We start from the raw sequence: 22535 nt of genomic DNA, 5'->3' as shown, positions 1-22535 counted from the left end.
GCCCCTCCCCCAGTCATGCTTTGTCTCTCTCTGTCTCAGAAATAAATAAACATTAAAAAAAAATTTAAAAACTTAAAAAAAATTTTTTTTTAATTTATTTATTTTGAGAGAGAGAGACCCCATGAGCAGAGGAGAGGCAGAGGGAGAGGAGGAGAGAATTCCAAGCAGGGTCTGCGCTAACAGCACAATGCAGGGCTTGATCTCACAAACTGTGAAACCATGACCTGAGCCGAAATTTAGATTCATACACGTAAGGGACTGAGCCACCCAGGTGCCCGGATAGTAGCCATTAAGACAGGTGCTAGGTGATATCTCATTGTGGTTTTGATTTACATCTTCCTAATGATTCGTGATGTTGAGCATCTCTTCACTTGTTGGCCATCTGTGTGTCTTTTTTGGAAAACTGTTCAGTCCTCTGCCCATTTTTAATCAGATAGTTGGATATTTTTTTGGTGTTGTGTGAGTTCTTTATATATTTTGGATATAAACCCTATATTGGATATGTCATTTGCAAATATCTTCTCCTGTTCAGGAGTTTGCCTTTTTTGTTGTTGGTTTCCTTCACTGTACAAAAAGCTTTTTAGACATGCCTAGAAAAATGTTACTATGGCTGATGTCAGAGACATTTATGGTTTCAGGTCTCAGACCTGGGTCGTTTTAATCCACTTTGAGTTTATTTTTGTATATGATAATAAGAAAGTGGTCCAATTTCTTTCTTTTGTATGTAGCTGTCCAATTTTCCCAGCACCATTTGTTGAAGAGACTGTCCTTTCTCCATTGTATATTTTTGTCTTCTTGGTCATGGCTTAATTGGCTGTAAAAGTGTGAGTTTATATCTGAGCTGTCTGCTCTGTTCCATGGATCTATGTGTCTGTTTTTGTGCCAGTACCATACTGTTTTGATTGCTACTGCTTTGTAGTATATCTTGAAATCTGGAATCAGTACCTCCAGCTTTGTTCTTATTTCTCAAAATTGTTTTGGCTATTCAGGGTCTTTTTTGGTTCCATACAAATTTTAGGATTGTTTGTTCCAGTTCTGTGAAAAATGCTGTTGGTATTTCGATAGGGATTGCATTGAATCTGTAGATTGGCTTGGGTAGTATGGATATTTTAACAGTATTGGTTTTTCAGTTCATGATATGGAATATCTTTCCATTTGCTTGGGCGGTCTTCAGTTTCTTTCATCAGTGTGTTGTAGTTTTCAGAGTGCAGGTCTTTCACTTCGGTTAAGTTCTGAGGTATTTTTTTTTTTTTTGGTGCAATTGTAAATGGAATTGTTTTCTTAATTTCTCTTTCTGCTACTTTGTTATTATTTGTAAAACTGCTACCAACTTCTGGGTATTAATTTTGTATCCTGCAACTTTACTGAACTTATGTATTACTTCCAGTAGTTCTTTTGGTGAAGTCTTTAGAATTTTCTATGTAGAGTATCATGTTATCTGCAAATAGTGTTGGTTTGCCTTCTTTACCAATATGGGTACCTCTTAGAGTCCATTTTTATTTTAACATCTTATTTGGGAGTCTAATTTTATAATTTCACATATTACTTTAAATAATATTGCTAACAACAATTTGTAAATACTTGGTCATATATAATTGAGGGATTGATTATATTTTACTTGATTAAAGTCAGGAGTCTGGACTGTGTGACTCTTGGGGTTCCTTTCCTAGCATTTCGAGTCATACTTTTTAAAAAATAAATTTATTTTTGAGAGAAAGAGAGAAAGGGAGGGGCAGAGAGAGAGGGAGAGAGAGAATCCCAAGCAGGCTCTGCACTATCAGTGCAGAGCCAAATGAGGGGCTCGATCTCACGAACTGTAAGATCATGACCTGAGCTAAAGTCAAGAGTTAGACACTTAACCGACTGAGCCACTCAAGTGCCCCTTGAGCCATACTTTTGAATGTAGATCATGTTCTTATTTTGACCTTTGTGAAATTTTAAAAATTCTTGGTTTTTTTGAGCATAGTATATGGTGTTTGAAAATTTATCAGACTCAGATTCTGTCATTGGGGGACATATGTTCTTATTTAGCAGAGATAAAACATTCTTTCATTCATTTGACAACAAATATTTATAAAACATCTCATATGTTCCATAAGAGTAACTAAGTTATCAGGGCTCACGTTGATTTCAGTCTTGTGCGGAACACAGACAAGTAAATAGGTAATTAAAATCTAAGTATGTAAGTTGATGAGTACTATGATTGGGGAACATACAGGATACACTGAAAGTACCTGTGGTGGAATTAGGTTTGTCCATCTAACCAAACCTTAGTGGGGCCTGGTGTTGGGGAAAGTTTCCTGGAGAAAGTTTTGGCTAACTCGAGGCTTAGCATGTATGAGGGTTAACCAGGTGAAGTGTTGGAAGGGGAAGGGAAGTAGGGATGATTAAGTGCATTTCACACAAAGTATGTGCAAAGGCACAGAGGAGTTAGAAAACATGGCATGACTCATGGGACTCTAAGACTTCAGTGATCAGAGACGAAGGTGGTGGCATGAACAAGGAGGATTTCATGTGTGGTCTTGTGTATTTTGGAATTTCAACCTTGGTGCAGTGGGAAGCTGTTAAGGTTTTTCAGAGAAATGACACAATTCTTGTTGCTGTTTGGAAAGATTGTGCTAGCAGCAGGATGGAGAATGGGTTGGAAGAAGTTAGATTAGAGACGAAGATGCACAATGAGGACTTTCTGAGTAATTGGTTGAGATAAAAAGTCATAAGCTATTTTGGTGCAGTAGAGATGGAAAGAACTAGATGAATTTATGAAATTTTAACTGGTAACAGCGACAGTGTTGGTGATAGGATGTGGAGGTTTGTGGGAGAAATAGTAGTAAAGGTGACACTCAAGTTTCTAACCCAGGTAACTAGGTACATAGTGCGTCCATTCAATATGATTGGAATAATGGAAGGAATCAGAGAAGAATATGAATTCAGTTTTATAAATGGTAAACTTCCAAATTAATGTGAAAGAGTGTGTGGAGATGGCCAGTAGAAGTTGGATATATAAACTAGCTGCTCAGGAGAGAAATGAGGACTAGTGACTAAGAGTCATCAGCATATAGGTAGTAATTGGAGTAGATGGGGTGTTTTACAGGGAGGATATAAAGAGATGAGATCTCAGAGGATTCTGAAAAGAGGACCCTAAGGGATCCAATATTTCAGAGATGGACAGAGGAAGAACCAGTGAAAAATATTAGAAAGTAGCAGGTAGAGAGAGGTAGGATGAAAATGAGGAGAGTGCAGTGTCACTGAAACCAATGGATGAGAGTGATTAAAAGGATATCAGGCAGAGTAGAAACATAATGGTAGAAAATGCACACTATATGGGAAATTCAGATGAAGTGCTGTGTAATTTCAGATGAAGGAAAGATTCTGTCTTTGCTTCAGGGATGTTTCATGGAGGAGGTTGCATCTGAAAATCACATTTAAGGAAGCTCCTGAATGGTGGGAAATAATATTCCAGGTAAAGGGGCAACATAGTAAAAGGTAGGAAAGTATAAAGCTATAGAACTAACAAGTTGTATGTCAGCTAGTGACAGTTCTAGGGTTCATGTTAGAGATAGGACTAGATGGGTAGTAGGGGGAAATGATAATGAAGGCCTTGCTTGACATGCTGTATGTTTTTGGCAATAGGAAGACATAGGAGGATTTTAACTAGAATGATTTCATTCTTTTAAAGGCTGAATAATCCTAATATTTCATTGTATAGATATACTACATCTTGTTTATCCACTTACAGCAACATATTCTTTAAGGATATGCATATAGGTAGTAGTCTATTTTGAAAAAGGGAAGTAACCCAAAATTCAGGGTGTTAGTCACTTCTGGAGGAGGGAATGGGAGAGATGTGACTGGGAGGGGACAGGAGGGTTTTAAGGTACTGGTAGTGTCCTGTTTCTTAAGCTGTATGGTGGATACAAGATATTCATTGTATTTATTAAATAGTACTTTTATATTTCATACTTTGTATGATATATTTCACAATTTAAAAAAAATTCATATGATCATGCCATTAATGTAATTTTCAGTGTTTTATAAATAAAAGAATGCTAAAAGATTTGTTTTTTGATAAGATTAATCTACCAGGTTAGATTGGGACAAAGGGCCAGGAAAAGGAGCACAGGGCCAGAACCCAATTAAACTATAGCACTGGAGAGAATAGGAAATTAGTATAAAACAAGCAAAAAACCCCAACAACAGTATTTGAACTGGTGGAAGGGACAGGGTGAAGTGGAGGCGTTCACTTCCAGTTTGCTTCCTTTCCTTTTTCTCATAGTGACTTTATCTAAAATCGCTTGTGTTAAGCCTCCCCCTATTCACCTTGCCTTAACTCAACAGAAGACCTCTTTCCATTCTTCATTAGGAAAAAATAAGTTATTAAGCTTTAATGTGCCACTTTTTTTGGTCCCTACTTCATATCAAGAAACATGAGGAGGGGAGCCTGGGTGGCTCAGTTGCGTAAGCCTCCGACTTCTTGATTTCAGCTGGGTTCGTGATCTTAGGATTGTGAGATCAAGCCCGGTGTGGGGCTCCGCGCTGAGTGTGGAGCCTGCTTAAGATTCTCTCTTCCTGTCTTTCTGCCCCTCCCCTGCTCACACGTGTGCATGCTTGTGTGTGCATGCACTTACTCAAAAAAAAAAAAAAAAAAGGAAAAAAGAAGCATGAAGAGTCTGACATTTTACCTTACTTGCACACTAGTAAGTTAGCCCACTACAGTTTTATGGATGCTGGTAGAAAACATAAGATGCCTGGGTCAGAGGTGAAAGTTTTCATTCTCAGCAATCGAGGGGTTGAAGTACTAGCATTCTTTGCACTGGTTCCCTGAACCCTAGTTCCCTGAAGAGTGCCAGCTGACACCTACACATGCAGTGGGCTGCATTATGGAAGAGGAGCCGTGAGCTTAGGGAACCTAAATCTTTTATAATTGGAAGTAAGCATGCCTGCCCTTTGCTTCATAAGAAACATTAACTCTAGGGGCGCCTGGGCGGCTCAGTCGGTTAAGCGTCCGACTTCGGCTCAGGTCACGATCTCACAGTCCATGAGTTGCAGCCCCGCGTCAGGCTCTGGGCTGATGGCCCAGAGCCTGGAGCCTGGTTCCGATTCTGTGCCTCCCTCTCTCTCTGCTCCTCCCCCATTCATGCTCTGTCTCTCTCTGTCCCAAAAATAAATAAACGTTAAAAAAAAAAATTAAGAAACATTAACTCTATTTTCCAGGGTTGTTTGCTATCCTTGAAAAGATAGCGTAGAAAAAAAGGGCACTCAGTGCCTTTTTTTGCAGAAACCTGAGATACCTATACAGAATTATCTTCCAGCATCTCAAAACATCTTAATCATCATCCTCTTTCATTCCTATCTATCTCAGAAATAAGTCATTTTTTTTTCATGGCTAACGCTTCAACTTTGATTTTCATGCTCTTCTCTTTGGACTTCTGAGATCTTGTGTCATGGCTAAGTCTTCTCAAATCTTCATTTACCAAATATTTATTATGATACAGTATGGATGTTACAAAGCAGCTTTATGTAGCACTTATGCTAGTGGAGGTACTGAGACAAACAAGCAAAGAAATAATCAAGATAATCTTAGAATAAGATAAGCCCAATAAAGTTAAAAGTTAAAAAGAATGGTGTGACAGAAACTGAGATGGTCCTGTTTTATATGGTCATCATTGGAGAAGACTTTTAGGAAGAATTGATATGCACAGAGATCTGAATTACAAGAAGAATCAGATTTCTACATAAAAGAACAGCACAAAAGCTCTGAAGTAGGAATGAGATTAATATTTTTTGAGAAACAAAAAGAAAGCCCATGTTTCTGGATTGTAGCGAGCTAAGGAGGACAGTGCTAAATGATGAATTTAGAGAAGTAGGTCATGACAAGAGGTTTGAATTTTATTCTATCTATAGCCTTTGTTACTCCACTATATCTTTCTTTTAAATTTATAGATACTCTAGGGCCTTTTCCTGTTCTAAATCACTTTTTGAATAGATGCCACTACTTCCCTTTCTTTTCCAAATTCTTTCAAACCGGAAGAATTAAAAGATAAATTTTCAGCACTGTTGGATGACAGGAAATGGTGCCATCAGATATTGCGAGGAATTCCTGAGAGACAGAAAGCAGAAGGCTGGAAAATGACAGCCCAAAATGGCACAGAAAACAACTGTGCATGAAAGTAGAGCATCAAAACTTTCAAGTTCTTGGTAGTAGGAGTAATTATTTAAAGGTATGTGCCTTAAATAGAAGAAAGTATTTCTCTTTGCCCAGTTCTTTCTCCTCAAATCATGCAGATACTCATGTCTACTTCTCCCTTTTTTTCCTCCCTCTCCCTCCCTCCCTCTCTCTCTCTCTCTCTCTCTCTCTCTCTCTCTCTCCCCCCTCCCCCTCCCCCTCCCCCTCCCCCTCCCCTCCCCCTCCCCCTCCCCCTCTCCCCCTCTCCCCCTCTCCCCCTCCCCCTCTCCCCCTCTCCCCCTCTCCCCCTCTCCCCTTCTCCCCCTCTCTCCCTCTCTCCCTCTCTCCCTCTCTGACACATGCACACACACATACACATAGACATTCATATACATATGCACACATACATACACATAGTAGCAATAGCAGGCAGCAGTTGCATTGGCCCATTTCTGAAATTTCAAAACCATACATTAGGCAAACTACTTATCTGGGAAAGGCTCCCAATGTGGCTGTAGGGACATGAGAAAAGAGTAGAACATGAAGTACCTTGGGAGGATTTACCTATGTTACAGATGTGGATGGAGGAAAAATAAAAGATAGCCCTGCCCAGGAGGGAAATATGTTAGAGTTTTCCACAACCAGAGTAAAACTCTTTTGTTTTTGTCACTTGGAGCCTCCTCAGCTTGCCTCTGTATGCTAGTCTACACATCTTAATGTGACTCTGGCCATTATATTACCAGCAGTCAGCCTTCCTGTACAGGAGAGAGACCAGATTGGCGAAACACCTATATGGCCAGCTGTGTATACTCATCAAATGAAATTTTTGTTTATAAATACGAATGGATGGCCAAGGATCATCAGAGACTGATAAAAGAACGAACAGCAGGGAAAAGAAGAGCCAAGATGAACAGACCACTGATTTGGATGAAACATTTAATTCAAAGAAGAGCATATAAAATATATTCAAATAAATAACTTCTGAGAGATTCCAGAAGATAATGGAACAAGAATAGACCACTATTCAAAAGAAGCAACGAGACAATGATCTCATTGTCTCTGATATACATACATATATATATACGTATATATGTATGTATATACATATATATATATATATGTATATATATATACACATACACACACCACATACCACTGACCATTGAACAATGTGGGGGGCTAAGGGTGCCAACTCCATGCACAGTCTAAAATCTAAGTATAACTTTAGACTCCCCCAAAACTTATTTACAAATAGCCTATTGTTGACTGGAGGCCTTACTGATAATATAAACAGTTGATTAACACATATTTTGTATGTGATATATATTATATACTATACTCTTATAGTAAAGTAAGCTAGAGAAAAGAAAATGTATTAAGCAAATCATAAGGAAGAGAAAATATCTTCATAGCACTGTAGTGTGTTTATTGACAAAAATCTGGTATAAGTGGGCCTGTGCAGTTCAAACCTGTGTTGTCCAAGAGTGTATCTTCTGGGGTTCCTGGGTGGCTCAGTCGGTTAAGCATCCAGCTTTGGCTCAGGTCATGATCTCACAGCTCCTGAGTCTGAGTCCTGCGTTGGGCTTTGTGCTGACAGTTCAGAACCTGCAGCCTGCTTTGGATTCTGTGTCTCCATCTCTCTCTGCCCCATCCCTGCTCATGCTCTGTATCTCTCTAAGATAAATAAACATTAAAAAAAAAAGTATATCTTCTGTATATGAGAAGAGTAAAACAAGGTAATAAATCTTACAGACTGAAATAGTAATCTGGAAGATAAGGTCAAATAAATACTCTCAGTTAGAGTTAAAAGACAAAATGTGGGAGAAAAGTTAAGCCAGGGAAGGTCAATCCAAGCAATCCGATACAACTAGAAATTGAGAAATAAAGGTTGTCCCCCTACTTGTAGCCATTTGGCCTTAGAGAACTGTTGGTATTAGTGGTGGGAAGGGGTATTAGGGATGGACCCCTGGACCTTGCTTCTACCAGAGCATCTCTACTTTTACAAGTTTTATATATTGGAGTTGAGTGGAGAGTGAAGGAAGATTACATAGTAGAAGTAGAGGCCACTCACATAGGCATATATAAGCCAGTGTAAGGATTTTAAGACATGCAAGGAAAAGCTTTTGAAGAGCTTCACACAAATGAATAAAATGGTCTAATTTGTATATTTAAAAATATTTTATATTAACTATGATTACATATTATACATTATATATTAAAATTATAAAAATATTTTTATATTTCTATGGGAAATGAATTATGAAGGTTCAAATGTTGAAATGGGAGACTGGTCAGAATGCATGAAATAAATGCTCCATACAAGAAAAGATGGTGTTCTAAGCTAGAGAGGTAATAATGGAGATAGAAAGAAGTAGCAAGATTAGGATATGTTTTAGAAGAAGCTGAGTCAAGAAGGGAAAAGAGAACATAGGGGTGGTGACTGATAGAAAGACTTGCAAGGGCGGAGTTTTTGTTTGTTTTTCTTTTTTTCCTTTTTTCCTTTCTTCCTTTCTCCATGCTCTGTCTTGTCCTCCCCCCTCTCTCTTTTAGTAAGACATTGAGCTTTCTTTGTAGCCATAGAGTATTACATGTTGGGGAAGGGAAATGAGTTGGTGGTAAGACTGGAAATGTTACCCACATTCAAAATGAATTGCTCATATATTTAATCTAATAAAAGAATGTCAGAACTTAAACATTTGTTATCCTCATAGTTTGTGTGCATCATATATTCGAGAGTGGCTTCAATGGGCAGTTCTGGTGCTGGATCTCTCAAGAGATCGCAGTGATCTGATGGCTGGCCTGGAGCTGGTGGATATAAGGCCCAGGAGGCTCAAGCATGTGGTTGGCAAGGGAGTGCTGGTCGTTGTGGAGGGGCCAGCTCTCCCTCTCCCAAAGTGGTCTTCATAGGCTATTTGAATGTCATCACAACATGGTTCTGGCTATGCCCTCTCACTCTGGCCTGGAGGGTGACAGTCATCTGCAAAGGAAGGTACTGAGCCTCATGGACAGCTGTAGCAGCTGGAAAATGGGGCGGAGCAGTCACAACTTCTTTAAAAATGGTCTTGGGGTGCCTGGGTGGCTCAGTCAGTTAAGCATCCAACTTCTGCTCAGGTCATGATCTCATGGTTCATGAGTTAGAGCCCCGCATCAGGCTCTGTGCTGACAGCTCAGAGCCTGGAGCCTGCTTCAGACTTTGTGCCTCTCTCTCTCTTTGCCCCTCCCCTGCTCATACTCTGTCTCTCTCTCAAAAATACATAAAACATTAAAAAAAAAAAATTTAAGTGGTCTTAAATACCCTACCTACAGTGAAAGAAGCATGTAGTGACAAAATGATGAGTTTGGTTTAGATTTGTGTTAAAATACACCTCCAGGGGCGCCTGGGTGGCTCAGTCGGTTAAGCGGCCAACTTCGGCTCAGGTCATGATCTCACGGTCCGTGAGTTCGAGCCCCGCGTCAGACTCTGTGCTGACAGCTCAGAGCCTGGAGCCTGTTTCAGATTCTGTGTCTCCCTCTCTCTGACCCTCCCCCGTTCATGCTCTGTCTCTCTCTGTCTCAAAAATAAATAAACGTAAAAAAAAAAATTAAAAAAAAATACACCTCTGTCACTTTTCTATTTTATAAAACAGGAAAATACTACCTCATATGGTTGTTGTAAAGTCTAAATGAGAAAAATGCGTACAAAGCACTCACCATATAGTGGGAACTCTCTAATTAGCTGAGAAGAGAACTTCTTTCTTCTTGATCAAACATAAAATGAGTAGCTTTAAAACCTTTGAGATTTTTCAAACTTGCTGAGTTTAAAAACAAGTAAATGCAACTTCTAAAGGCAAATTACATTTATTTCCTTATTAGCATAATCAGAGATTTATATGTAGAAGGCTAATAACACCCAACACAAATGTAGTTTTCAGGAGTTGACCATTGCTTTATAAGAGTGTTAAACCTTTTATTGAGTATCTTTAAGTTAAAGCACTTTTCTGAGTATGCCACATATTGAATAATTTGTAACAAAGTCATACCATAAACTGACAGTTTGAATAAATCATGTCCAAACATTAATTTAATAAATTAGGTACTTTATGTAAGTGTACATTGGAATGTCTATGGAAGGGGATATGTAGTTAAACCAGTGTTCGTGCCAAATCCGCCATGCACTGATATGTATTAAGCTATAAATTTAAAAAATATTTTGTAATTAAAATATGTATACCACCCAATTTTTCTTTATTAGAAAATAACTGACATATAATATTTACTAACTACTGAAAAAATAGCAAACCCTGCTTTGAATACCTAGACACCTTCTCATTGGTTGGCACCATCTGTGACAAATTCTGAACTGTACTGTTTACAGACACACAGCTGCAGCCTGAGTTGGCACCAAAACCAAGTATTGACGCTGTGCTCTTTGCAGCCCTGGCCCTGTCTAATTCCTCTAGGAAGGAGGATATGGGAGAAGAGGTTGCAAACACAAGAGTGATGAGAATAATTGATAGTTTACGTCTCTTCCATCTTAAACAAACAAACAAACAACCCTCCCTCTGTCCTGAGACTCCTTTAGCTACCACCCTCTCTCACCATCCACATTTATGGCTTCAACTACTTAATTGGCTCCCTAACATTTTTATTCTAGATCTCACTCCCAAGCTCCGTATCTGTAGTTGGGTATTTAATGTCTACCTAATGCTTTAATAAGTTAGCTTGACAATCTACAGAATATGCATCTCCTAAAAAAATAAATGCTAACTGTGGGTAGCTCTGCAGTTTCGCACCTATTTTTAAATGCCAGATGACATCGTGGAATGTTGCAAAGTCAAAGTGGTGAATTACCTCAGGAAAATACTAATTTTGTTTCTAATAGAAAGTATTCTTTCATGGAGGGTGCCTGTTGAAGTAGTATGATTAGCTGCTACTACAGTGGTTAAATAGACCATCAATTGAGGGAGAATAAAGGATGCCCACCAAGACATTAAAGGCATTGTTAGCATAGGAGTGAGTGAGACAGCAGGATTGAAGCAGTTACTCAATGTTCACTGCTATTTCTGTCTTCAGATGTGTTCTGAATAAACTTGGGACGAGGTGGGAAACTTTTTATTTAAATCAAAATGGCACACATACATAGTATAAGGAGAGTTCTGTAAGGCTTATCAATAACCACGGCATTTCTGATCCTCAGCACCAACCAGAGGCAAGCACTTTCAGTTCTTTAGTTATTTCTTCTGGTGTTTACCTCTGTATTTGTAAACAACATGCATTGCTTATTTCTTCATTTTGAAAATTTTACTTTTTAGCCTATTAAATTGTCACTTTGGAAGAGAACTTAACCCCTGCCTTAGCACTTATGCCCTCCCATACAAACTTCTCTCTCTTCCAGCACAGGTATACCACAGTTTTTGGTTAATCTGAATTGTATGTCTCCAGTATTCTAACTGTATGTAATAAAAGTTTAGCAGTGTAACATACAAAGATTACATTTTTCTTCTTGTATAATTGTGTTTTCTATGCAGTTAATAATTGCATTACTTTTACAATTTGCTTATTTTTTATAGACCTATTATTTTCTCATCCCAACTTTCCCAGCAAAGGTATAAATCTTCTTTCTGTAGATTTGTATGCATCAGGTAGTCTGTTACTGTCAATTTTTTTTTCTTGGCAATATTCTTCATGGAGCTTGCTCTCTTCCTTTATTGTGCATGAGATACAGTTTTATCCTTGTATGATTTCCCTTTATTGCTATTCTGGAAATCCTTTTTCCTTGTTCTTGTGTTGGATCCTTTATTTCCTGGATCCCATATTGTCCTCTTTCATGGTTAATTGTATCCTTTGGTGGGACACATTTTTCAGTAATTTCCTTTAAAAAATGCACAATAATTTTTGAGACCTTGCCTCTTTGAACATCTTTAATCTCACACTGAAGTGATAGTTTGGCTACATATAGAATTATAGGTAGGAAATAATTTTCCTTGAGAAATTGGAAGCAGTACTTCCTTGACTTCTAACTTCCATTGCTGGTGTTGAGAAGTCTGATTGATGCCTTCCTGTTTTTGTCATGGTTTATTTTTTTCTTCTCTGGAAACCTAAGATTTTTATCTCCAGTGTTTTGATTTTGCAATGATATGCCTAGGGGGTGACTCTTTTGTAAACCATTGTGTTGGGTACTTGACAATTTCTTTCAACCTAGAAACTCATGTATTTCAGTTCTAGGAAATTTTCTTGTATTTTTTCTTTGATAATTTCTTCCCTTCCTTCCATTGTCTCTATTTTCTTCCTTAGTCATATGTGTGATTTAGGATTAATCTGACTGATTCTCCAGATTTCTCTCTCTCTCTCTCTCTCTCTCTCTCTCTCTCTCTCTGTGTGTGTGTGTGTGTGTGTGTGTGTGTGTGTGTGTGTGTAAGTATGCATTTCTTTTTACTTTCAGGGAGATTTCCTCAACATTCATTTGAGTTATTTATTTTGGCTGTCTTATTTTTATTTCCTCCCTTTCCTCCCTCTTTTCAGAGTAGCTCTCTTATTTTTCAGTAATGTTTTGTTTCTTAAGTAGTTGCTCTGAAACCACCTCTAAAGAGTCATTTTACAGTTTTCTATGATAGGGAGGGATAGTCCAGCTGTGCTGGCAGAGAATAGCACCTAGAAGTCTAAGTATTCTTTACATAGAATTTCAAACAGTTCCCTTGTTTTCAATCCTAAGCATTCCTTCAAAAGTACTTGATGCTTCTAGTTTCTGAGCCTTTTTAGAGTTCTAGTGCATGAACTCTTTGGCTCTTAGCCATCCACCCTACATGTATTCTTGGCTTTATGCTTTTTTGAGTCTATTGTCAGTTACCTCTTATCCATCAGCTTTTTACTCTCCAAAATTTTGTTGATAACTATTTTGTTGCCCTATTTCTCATTCTCCTTGCCTTGTGAGTTTTCTTTCTGTTGTTTACTGTCATTTTATATGTGCTCAACCCCCTATCTTTATTGGGATGGTCCTCTATGTAGGATTTTTGTGTATGTTGCCAACTTTGAGCTGGTTGTGCTACCAAAAAAAAAAAATCAATCAAGCATTGATATAGGCAATGTTTCCTTCATTCTAATTTACGATTGATTATAAAGTGATATTGATTTAATGTTGAATTCTGATTAAAAAAAAGCAACCCTGTGTTAAATGTATACATTGATTATCAGATACATAAAGTTTCAATGTGAAGCATACAGTAGCTTTATGTGACCCAGTCCTATGCTAGGTATTCATTTTCTCTAAAGAGGCCTCTGGTTCTGAAAATAGATTTATAATTTCAATTTTTGTGGCTGAGATTGTGTTAGACGTTAGAATTGATAACTCTTTTCTCTGTACTTTCTTCCTTGGATATGATTCTACTTTATTTTCCATACTCTGATGTAATTGTATTCATTGTTTTTCTCTTCCCATCCCCCCATCCTCCACTAAGTTACCACCTCCTCACATGTAAGTTCTTGGGTTTTTTCCCCCCTTTATATCTTGAATGCCTAGCACAATGTCTGGCCCAATTTGGGACATGGTAGATGCTTTGCAAATGTAGATTGACCCAAACTAAAATAATTAGAAGATGAAATGATACTTAGTGAAACACTAAAATAATCAGAGTATTTTTTTCTTTTCTATTGAAATCAGGGTCTGTTTTACAGATATGAATATTGAGGAAAAGGAAACTGACATTTATTGAACAATGGTCATTTGCCACATATTTTCAAATATGTTATTCTATTTACTCCTCGATAAGACAGTCCAGTCTGAAAAGCATGGGAAACATTTTTTTTTTTTTAATCCATGATTTGTTTGGGCTTTAAGGTAAAACATGATTGTAATCTAGAATCTTCCTTGTTTTATTCTGATTTTTAAATATTAGTTAATAATTTTCTACTCATTAGGAAATTATTAACATTTTAAGCTGTGATGATGTATGCCTGTATTAAATGTATTAAGGTGAAACTGATCCCTTCTCAGGGGGAACTTGGTGGTTATTCACAGTCTTCATTTCAATAAGAAAAGGCTGTTCTTTCCTGAGTTACCTTCTTTGGTTTTCCATTCAAGTACTGAAACAAAATACCAAAAGTATTATGTAAGTAATTATGCTGTGACAAGCCATTAGTAAAGGTGAAAATGACCAATCAGGGAATAAAGAGTATGAAGGAAGTTCCAATCACAATATAAAAGGATTCACTGCAAAAATTCTTCTGAACTGGGAGCTTTTAGGGCTTGTTTACATTTCATTAAGAACTTGTCATAGAGATTGAGGAGCTTGTGAATTTAGTGAGAACCACCACCCAATAAGGGGAGTCAAAATAGAAATAAACCTCTGATATAATGCAATAACTTAAAAAGAAGACCTTAATTCACTTAACATTCAGCTGTAAAACATTAATAATTCATGTTAGAGCTTAGTTTTGTATTATCTGTGAAGTTTGTTAAGTAAATAGTGTGAAGATTCTTTAGTGTCTAAGAAATACCAGTTTTAATCAGATGTTTTAGATACATCATTTTACTTAAAAACTGCTAATATACTAATTAAAAATAATCCTTAAATAGTCATTCACATAACTTCCTCCAAGGGTTTTCCAAGCAAAATAAATTAAATTTGGCCAGAAAATAGGTTTCATCTGTATCTTTCACCATGGATTAATTACATCAGTCTAAACTGACACCTGTCTTAGGTGCTTAAGCAGAAGCTTAACTAAAAGGCTCTATTTAGCGTAGCATTTAGGCAGAGGGAGGTAGAGTAGAAAGAGCACTGCACAGATAATCTGTGGACATGAATTCTAGCCCTAACTGTTCCTATAACAAACTGACTGAACTTGTGCAAATTACTTTACCTCCTTAGGCCTATTTTCATATCTAAATTAAGAGATTTCTAGTCTATCAGAGTTGATTTGGGTTGGGGGAGGGCAGGCAAAAAGACTCCTTGGAGAAACTGCTATTCCTTGCCCAGAAAAATACTTTTATGCCCATGCACACCATATGTACACAGGCAAATACATGCACAATTTAGTACACAATTCCAGAGGGTTACTGTGAGGATTAGATGAAATAATGAATATAAAATGCATTAAGTAGGTATTTAAAAATGTTATACCCCCTATTCTTCCCCACACTGGGAGTGTTCTTCAGCTTTTAAGTTTTGATAATAGCCATAGAAAAAGGTTTTTCAAGTCTCTTTGGGGGAAAAAAGATTTTAAAGTATACAACTATCAAATTGCATGAGATATTCCACTTTTATAAGAAGCCGTTTCTTTCAACAGTTACTAGGGTTTGTTTTTTAGAGGAGGGGGTGGCAATCTGTCATCAAAGTGTTGACAAGTGAAATCTGACAAGGTTGAGGTGATAGCTGGAGGCCACTTCAAAAATTTTCACTGTCTTCTATTTGAAGAGAAAGGATCTCTATCTTTTTTTCCATTCTTGCTCACTTTGCAACAGTCTTTGATTTATATGCTTTTTAAAACAGTAAATCTAAATTGACAAATTATTTCACCAGTTAGCATTGGTTTAGATAAGAGCATTTCAGTGTTCTCTTGTCTTTAACTCAGCTCTTTAGGAATTATTCCTGAAATTCAGTTTACTCTGTCTTCAAAGTCCCATTTCTTTCTATCCATGTATAGCATATGCAATTGTAATCTAGAATTAATTATCATGATTGTATTGCCAACATTTCTGTTTCTTTGTCTTTTTATAGTTGTGACTGAAATACATCCTGACAAGAATTAAGTCCATATTTTTGTAGATAAGAAAGGTGGGTACATATATAAGAGGAGATGGTAGGCAAAGATTATTTTATTGTTGTTATTATTATTTGCTTATGCAAGCCCCCCCCAAATTCCTGATGTAAGCCATTGCAATTATTTTGCAAGGTCACTGAAAAAATGCACTTCAACTGGATACAAGTCTCTTTGGAATAATGGAAATTGTGTGCAGCAAAATATTGAAAATGAACATCAGCAAACAAGATGTTTGTATTAACAGGAACTAGAAAATGGCTATGCAAAGGTCAACACTGATCTTTAAATATTAGTGAAATTTAATTTGTTGCATGTAATGAGTAGAAAGAAGAGGAAACAGACCACAATAAAGAAGCCATTGATAAATTGTCTAAATGTCAAAACTGCTTACAGTGTGAAAAATGTTAAACTGACAAAATCTATTTAAATGAATTAAACAATTTAAACAATGCCCAAGGGGAATATTTTCCAGATTTAAGTATAACAGGAGATTTATAAAGATTTTTGCCACAGTTTATTTTGGGAACTTGAAGGGACTCCCACTTTTCTTTCTAGGCAAAGAATCTCCTCTAACCTCTTTTATTTATTAAGAGTGATGCACACTTTTCCTGGAACATAAGAATCTGTTGTCTTTTGCTTCATCTAGAAATAGCATCATCTGACCAACTGTGAGCGGCTGTGAAGAACCACTTCTTCACTAGCTGAATGGAGTTCAGAGAGCTTTCTGTTAGGTTATGCTCAATTTTCAAAAAAATGTAAATTCTGTATTCTCTTATTTTCTTCATGTATAAAGCTGATGAAAAAATTTCAAGGGCTAAATATGTCCAATGTATACAATGAAGGATTAATGTTATTAATACACAGAGAATTAGATAAAGAACTCATTGGAAAGATAGGCAAAGATAGAAACAAGTAGTTTATAGAAGAAATAAAATTATTTAAAAATCCATGAAAAGGTGTTTGATCTCTTTAATAAGTGGAAAAATGAAACTGAAAACTACAGGAATCCAATTTTCACATACCAGATTGGCAAAAATGTAAAAGTTAGATAATTCTCCATGTTATAGGGAAAAAGATAGTAATGTTATTGGTAGAAATGTCAATTGGCAGAGTCATCTCGGAGGCCAGTTTGGCATCACCTCTCAAAATGTAAGGTGTGCATATATGTTTTCATGGGATTATAAGGCAAAAAGTAGAAACAGAATGTACATTGAGGAAATGGTTAAGTAAATTACGATCACTATCCAATGAAACATCTTACATCCATCTTACATTGTATCAAAAAATAGTGAGGGATGTACTTCTGGATCTGGATGAAACATTAAGTTGTCTTCCTTCTCTGTCAGGTGTACAGTTTTTAAACTATTAGTGACCTTTCAAGTCTTCTGAAAACAGCGTGGCAGTATGTGCGTGGTCCATAGCACAGAACAAGCAGCATCTAATAACAGTTTCCATTGTAGAATGTTTTCAGATACTTGAATAAATCCAATCTTTAGTTGAGGAAAGTAACCCAAACAATGAAGTCAGTCTGTGTATGTAGATAGAGAATATCCATGCTGTGGTGTTCAGGTGAAAAAAAGAAATGGTATGTATCGTAAAATCTTGTCTTTACAAAAACACAAAGGAAGTAAGTATGGGTATGGACACACTGTAAGCATATCAAGAAAATCTGTAAGGCCACATGCCATACTGTGCAGTGGCTCCTTTCACAGTGGAGAGGGCAGCTGGGAGGGGAACATACTCATTTTAACATCAAATATTTCCATATTTGTATTTTTTAAAACAATAAGCATGCATTACTATTGTAAATTTAAAATGGATTTAAAAGTTTCTCTATTTTTTGTATACTTTTAGGTTGTATAGGTTGTTTTAGAAATAAGGACTTTTTTTCATTTTTTTAAAGTCTATTGATTTATTTAAAAAAATTTTTTTTAATGTTTATTTTTAAGAGAGAGGGAGACAACGCGAGTGGGGGAGGGTCAGAGACAGAGGGAGACACAGAATCTGAAGCAGGGTCCAGGCTCTGAGCTGTCAGCACAGAGCCCAACACGGGTCTTGAACCCATGAAGCATGAGGTCATGACTTGAGCCAAAGTCAGATGCTTAACTGACTGAGCCACCCAGGCACCTCTAAAGTTTATTTATTTATTTTGAGAGAGAGAACATGAGTGGGGAAGGGATGGAGAGAGAAGAAGAGAGAGAATCTCAACCAGGCTCCACAGTGACAGCTTGGAGCCTGACCAGGGTTTGATTTCGCGAACTATGAGATCAAGACCTGAGCCGAAATCAAGAGTCTGACACTTAACTAACTGAGCTACCCAGGTGCCCCAGAGACAGTGTTTTCAATACACTGCTTTGTGCTTTTGTATTTTGCTTTTACCATATAATTTCTTGGTGTTATTTGTAAAATCTAAAATTTCATAAGTTTGAGTATTACCTTTTAGCATTTATTGAATACTTGCAATGGCTGCTCATTAGCAAATAAGTATGTCCTGAATATTTATATTTAATATTTAGGTTAAAAAAGTGTTCTAGACTTCTGAGCTCATCAAATCTTTATATCCTATGGAATAACACTTATGATACAATCTAGAAAAGATCTAGATACAGAAAAATAATTTAATAATAATAATTGAAGGTAAATGTCACTGAGGGAGCTAGAACATTTATGTGATAACTGCTGTTTGAATTAAATTAAAGGATAAAATTTTCAGTATTAATAGGCAATTAGTTATGCAATACCAACTAGTAATGCTCAGTGCTTTTCATCTTCAAAGCAGTATACAACATTAATTAATCCTTACAATGTTGTTGCAAATGTAGGTCAGTATCATTATCCTTATTTTTGTAAGTAGGGAAATTGAGGCAGAGAAGTTAAATGGTTTGGGGTAAGTCTGCCATAGCTAGATTAGAAATGAGGCATTTTGGCTCGCAGCCCAGCATTCAGAGCAGTAGAACCACACCTTCCTTAGAAGACTTAATCTCTCTGCCCTTGATAAAACATTACTTCTCATTAAACTGTATTGAGGTCATTTCTACATTGAAATTCAGAAACAAGTTTGACCACTATATAGCCACTTAAAATAAAACACATATACCATTTTTTCTTCTCTTGTTTTCTTGACACGTTTGTTTGTTTGTTACTTCCTTCTTTCTTCCTTTCTTAATATTTATTTGTTTTTGAGAGAGCGACAGAGTGCGAGCAAGGGAGAGGCAGAGAGAGAGAGAGGGGGAGGCACAGAATCCAAAGCAGGCTCCAGGCTCTGAGCTGTCAGCACAGAGCCTGACATGGGGCTCAAACCCACAAACCAAGAAATCATGATCTAAGTCAAAGTTGGACGCCCAACTGACTGAGCCAGCCAGATGCCCCTCTTTTCCTTCCTTCCTTCCTTCCTTCCTTCCTTCCTTCCTTCCTTCCTTCCTTCCTTCCTTTCTTTCTTTGACACTATACTGTCTTAATTTCTTTTTCATCATCTTCTTGTTGGAGAATTCCCAAAATATCTATCCTTGGCTTTATTTTTGTTTTGGGATCTTACTCAGTGATTTTTAACTTTCTATTTATATAATCCCAAGATAGTTTTTGTACAGTCCAGGCCCCTTTTCTGTATTTATAGCTATCAGTTAGACATAACCGTATCTACTTTTATACCTTGAATTCCCACTGTGTCAAAAGTTCAGCTTACCTACATTGGCAAAACATGCTTCTTTTCTAGACTAACCTGCTTCTGTGTATGTTTTAATTCAAAATCTGCTCTTGAAACTAGAATAAACCAAGTGGGAACAGGTCTGTGTAAGGGGTTCTTGTAAACTGGGCGTAACTAAGAAAACTGATGTTTGTGAGTGCTTCACAGAGTGAAGACGCTGAATCACAGTCTAAGGAAGAGGGAGAGCCTGAGTTAGAAACTGAGGGGCAAGGGAAAAGTACTCAGGAAACTGAGTAGCCAGCCAAGTCAGTGGCTGGGCAGATTGAGGTGTGTGGATTGAGTAGTTGAGGTAGTCAAGTGGAGAATGTACTGGCTCCCTTTTACCTGGCACATGATGATAGAGACATACCTGCTCAGTGGAAGCATGTTCAAGGCAAGGGCCACTCTCTGTGCAGTAACTAGATTCCTATTCATTGGGGGTTATTCCAGATTCTTCCTTCTTTCTCGCTTCTACAATTCATTAGTCCCCATAGGATATTGACTCTTTCTTCAACAGATCAGTTGAATCTGTTTTTTTTTTTTTCTTTTAAGCTACTTTCCAACTGCCATCATCCCAAATCAAGTTCTTGTTACTGAATATTGGTGTTATTTCTTTTTCTATGTAGCTTTTCTAACAGGTTACTTGTATCCTCTTCCTCCACTCCGTCAATATTACCACCTATACAATAAATCTTCCAACAACAATTCTGATCTGTTGATTACTTTTTCTAGAATACCTTACCAGATCAGAAACTTGTCACTATTCCTCATTAGCTACCTAGCAGATGTGAAGTCCTGATGGCGACTACCTTAGTGTGGCCCTGATTTATCTCTTCTATTTGTGCACCAAACCAATTGCTTATTATTTCTCAAGCCTTGCAACTTAAATTTTTGTATACTGTTCCCTCATTTTTATTTCTCTCCCTCTGTCAAATCTAACAATCCTCAGGGTAGCTGGGTGGCTCAGTCGGTTAAGCATCCAACTTCCCCTCAGGTCATGATCTCATGGTTCATGGGTTTGAGCCCTCTGTCGGGCTCTGCGCTGATGGTGCGGAGCCTGCTTGGAATTCATTCTCTCTCCCTCTCTCTTAGCCCCTGCCCCCCTCTCAAAATAAATAAATAAACATAAAAAAAACTAACAATCCTCAATGCCCTTCTACTTCATGATCAAACTAGAGCACCTACTGAACACCCTTTGTTGCTAGATTAGCACTTACCATAAACTTCATGTTGTTTTTGTGGTTATTTTATCTGCTACATGGATACTATTTGATAGTAGAGATTCTACTTTGTAAATCTTCGTATATTGGACTCACAGTAAAATGCCATACACCTAAAGTGCTCAAAATATTGGTGACATTTAATTAATATAATTAATATCATAGGACTCTCTGAGGTACCAACGGTCTGGTGTTCCTAATGCTCTAGTCTTCTGTTGCAGTAGGTTCAATCCAAGCTAGAGGTCTCTATTTTGAGACCACTCTGCCCTTTTACACAAATGTTTTCATTGCTTAATTGTTTGGTTTAGTGTTAAATATTTCAAAATATTATTTTAAATCTTAATTTCTGGTAATGTGACATTGATCAATTATGTTCATACATATGCTTAACAGGTATTATTAATGATTCTATGTTGATGCTTGGCAAGACATTACGGGGGAATATGCTGTGTTTCATGTAATTTGAAAATTGCCTAATGATACAGTTAACCAGTGGTTTATCTTAAATTTATGCTTTTTTAGTTGTCTTCATTTTTGTACATTTTGAATTGGTGAATAGATATTCCTCAGAAAGTCTGTTGGTAGTAAATAGCAAGTATACACTCTAAGTTTATGCCCAACAAAGATTCCCTTAGGCTCTCTGAGGTATTGTGCTGATAACACATTTATTTTAAATGTCTTGTTGGCGCCAGGTATCATTTATCTTTGTTAAACTAGAACAGTGTCTTCTATTTGTTAATTCTTTCCTTTCCCATCATGTTTTACATTAGGGTTTTATTTGCCCTGAAGCTTCCTGTTCTTCCCAAACCAGTCAAAATAGCTGACTTCAGAAACCAGGAAGACAAGTATTTTGCAGATTTATTTAGTGGCAAGTAATCTGTACCTCTACAACATAGTTTTTCTTTTTCAAAAGAAAAATTATCAAAAGTAAAGCAAGTGTCAGTGTTTTAACACAGCTGTTTTTATTTTGCATGTTACTTTCTTAAAATTTAGTCTGTATGGTAACAATTTTCTTAAGGCAAATAAATATTGATTTATTACAATGTAACCAGTTTTGAAGGAAAGGCTTTAAACTTTTTAAAAATGGAAGTAAAAAGTAAGAAGGCTCTCTAGGATCCTCTCACCATTTTGTCCTCAAAATTTGGTGTCATAGGGGTACCTTTGTGGCTCAGTTGGTTAAGTGTTTAACTCTTGATTTTGGCTCAGGTCATTATCTCATGGTTTGTGAGACTGAGCCCCACATTGGGCTCTGAACTGTCAGAGCAGTGCCTGCTTGGGATTCTCTCCCTTTTTCTCTGCTCCTCCCCTGCTCGCTTGTGTGCACTATGAATGAATGAATGAATGAATGAATGAATGAATGAATCAATATTTGGACTGTCATAGATTCTACCTCTACAGCAGAACAATCATCTAGATTTAGGTCAAGATTAATTTAAATCATGCTGCTTATTCTCTCATGGAGATCACAGGTTTAGGTTCAGGATGGGCTTCTGGGCATCTGGGACGGTCATCAACTACCTTACAGAATTTAGGTAGAAAACTGTAGAAATTTAAGTTTTTTTAACATAAAAATTATGGGCATTTTGTTGTTGTAGAGGTTTTTCCTTTTTCTTTTCATTTGGATTATTATTTGCTATATTTTTTACTAAATCATTTTTTTTTCCACATAACCCCTTAAATGGCTACGTTTGTTCTAGCTCTAAATTGTGCATTGGATTTTACTCCGAGAAATGGA

General features: G+C 37.0%; 1 protein-coding gene across 11 annotated transcripts in view; it reads left to right on the top strand.

Moving 5' to 3' along the window:
- LOC102951328 (WD repeat containing planar cell polarity effector) overlaps window positions 1-22535 on the top strand; it is a 619322-nt gene that overhangs the window by 303111 nt on the left and 293676 nt on the right. For 10 of the 11 annotated variants that reach the window (XR_006215760.1, XM_042981516.1, XM_042981515.1 and 7 more), the window contains one exon: window positions 15856-15912. The exons of the other annotated variant lie outside the window; for it this stretch is intronic. The gene's annotated coding sequence lies outside the window, so the exon portion shown is untranslated. The remainder of the gene's footprint in view (window positions 1-15855; window positions 15913-22535) is intronic. 11 annotated transcript variants of the gene reach the window in all.

Source organism: Panthera tigris, chromosome A3 (genome assembly GCF_018350195.1).
Source record: "Panthera tigris isolate Pti1 chromosome A3, P.tigris_Pti1_mat1.1, whole genome shotgun sequence".
NCBI lineage: Eukaryota > Metazoa > Chordata > Mammalia > Carnivora > Felidae > Panthera > Panthera tigris.
Note: the sequence above shows the minus strand (reverse complement) of the source record. Positions and strands in the feature narration are given on the sequence as shown.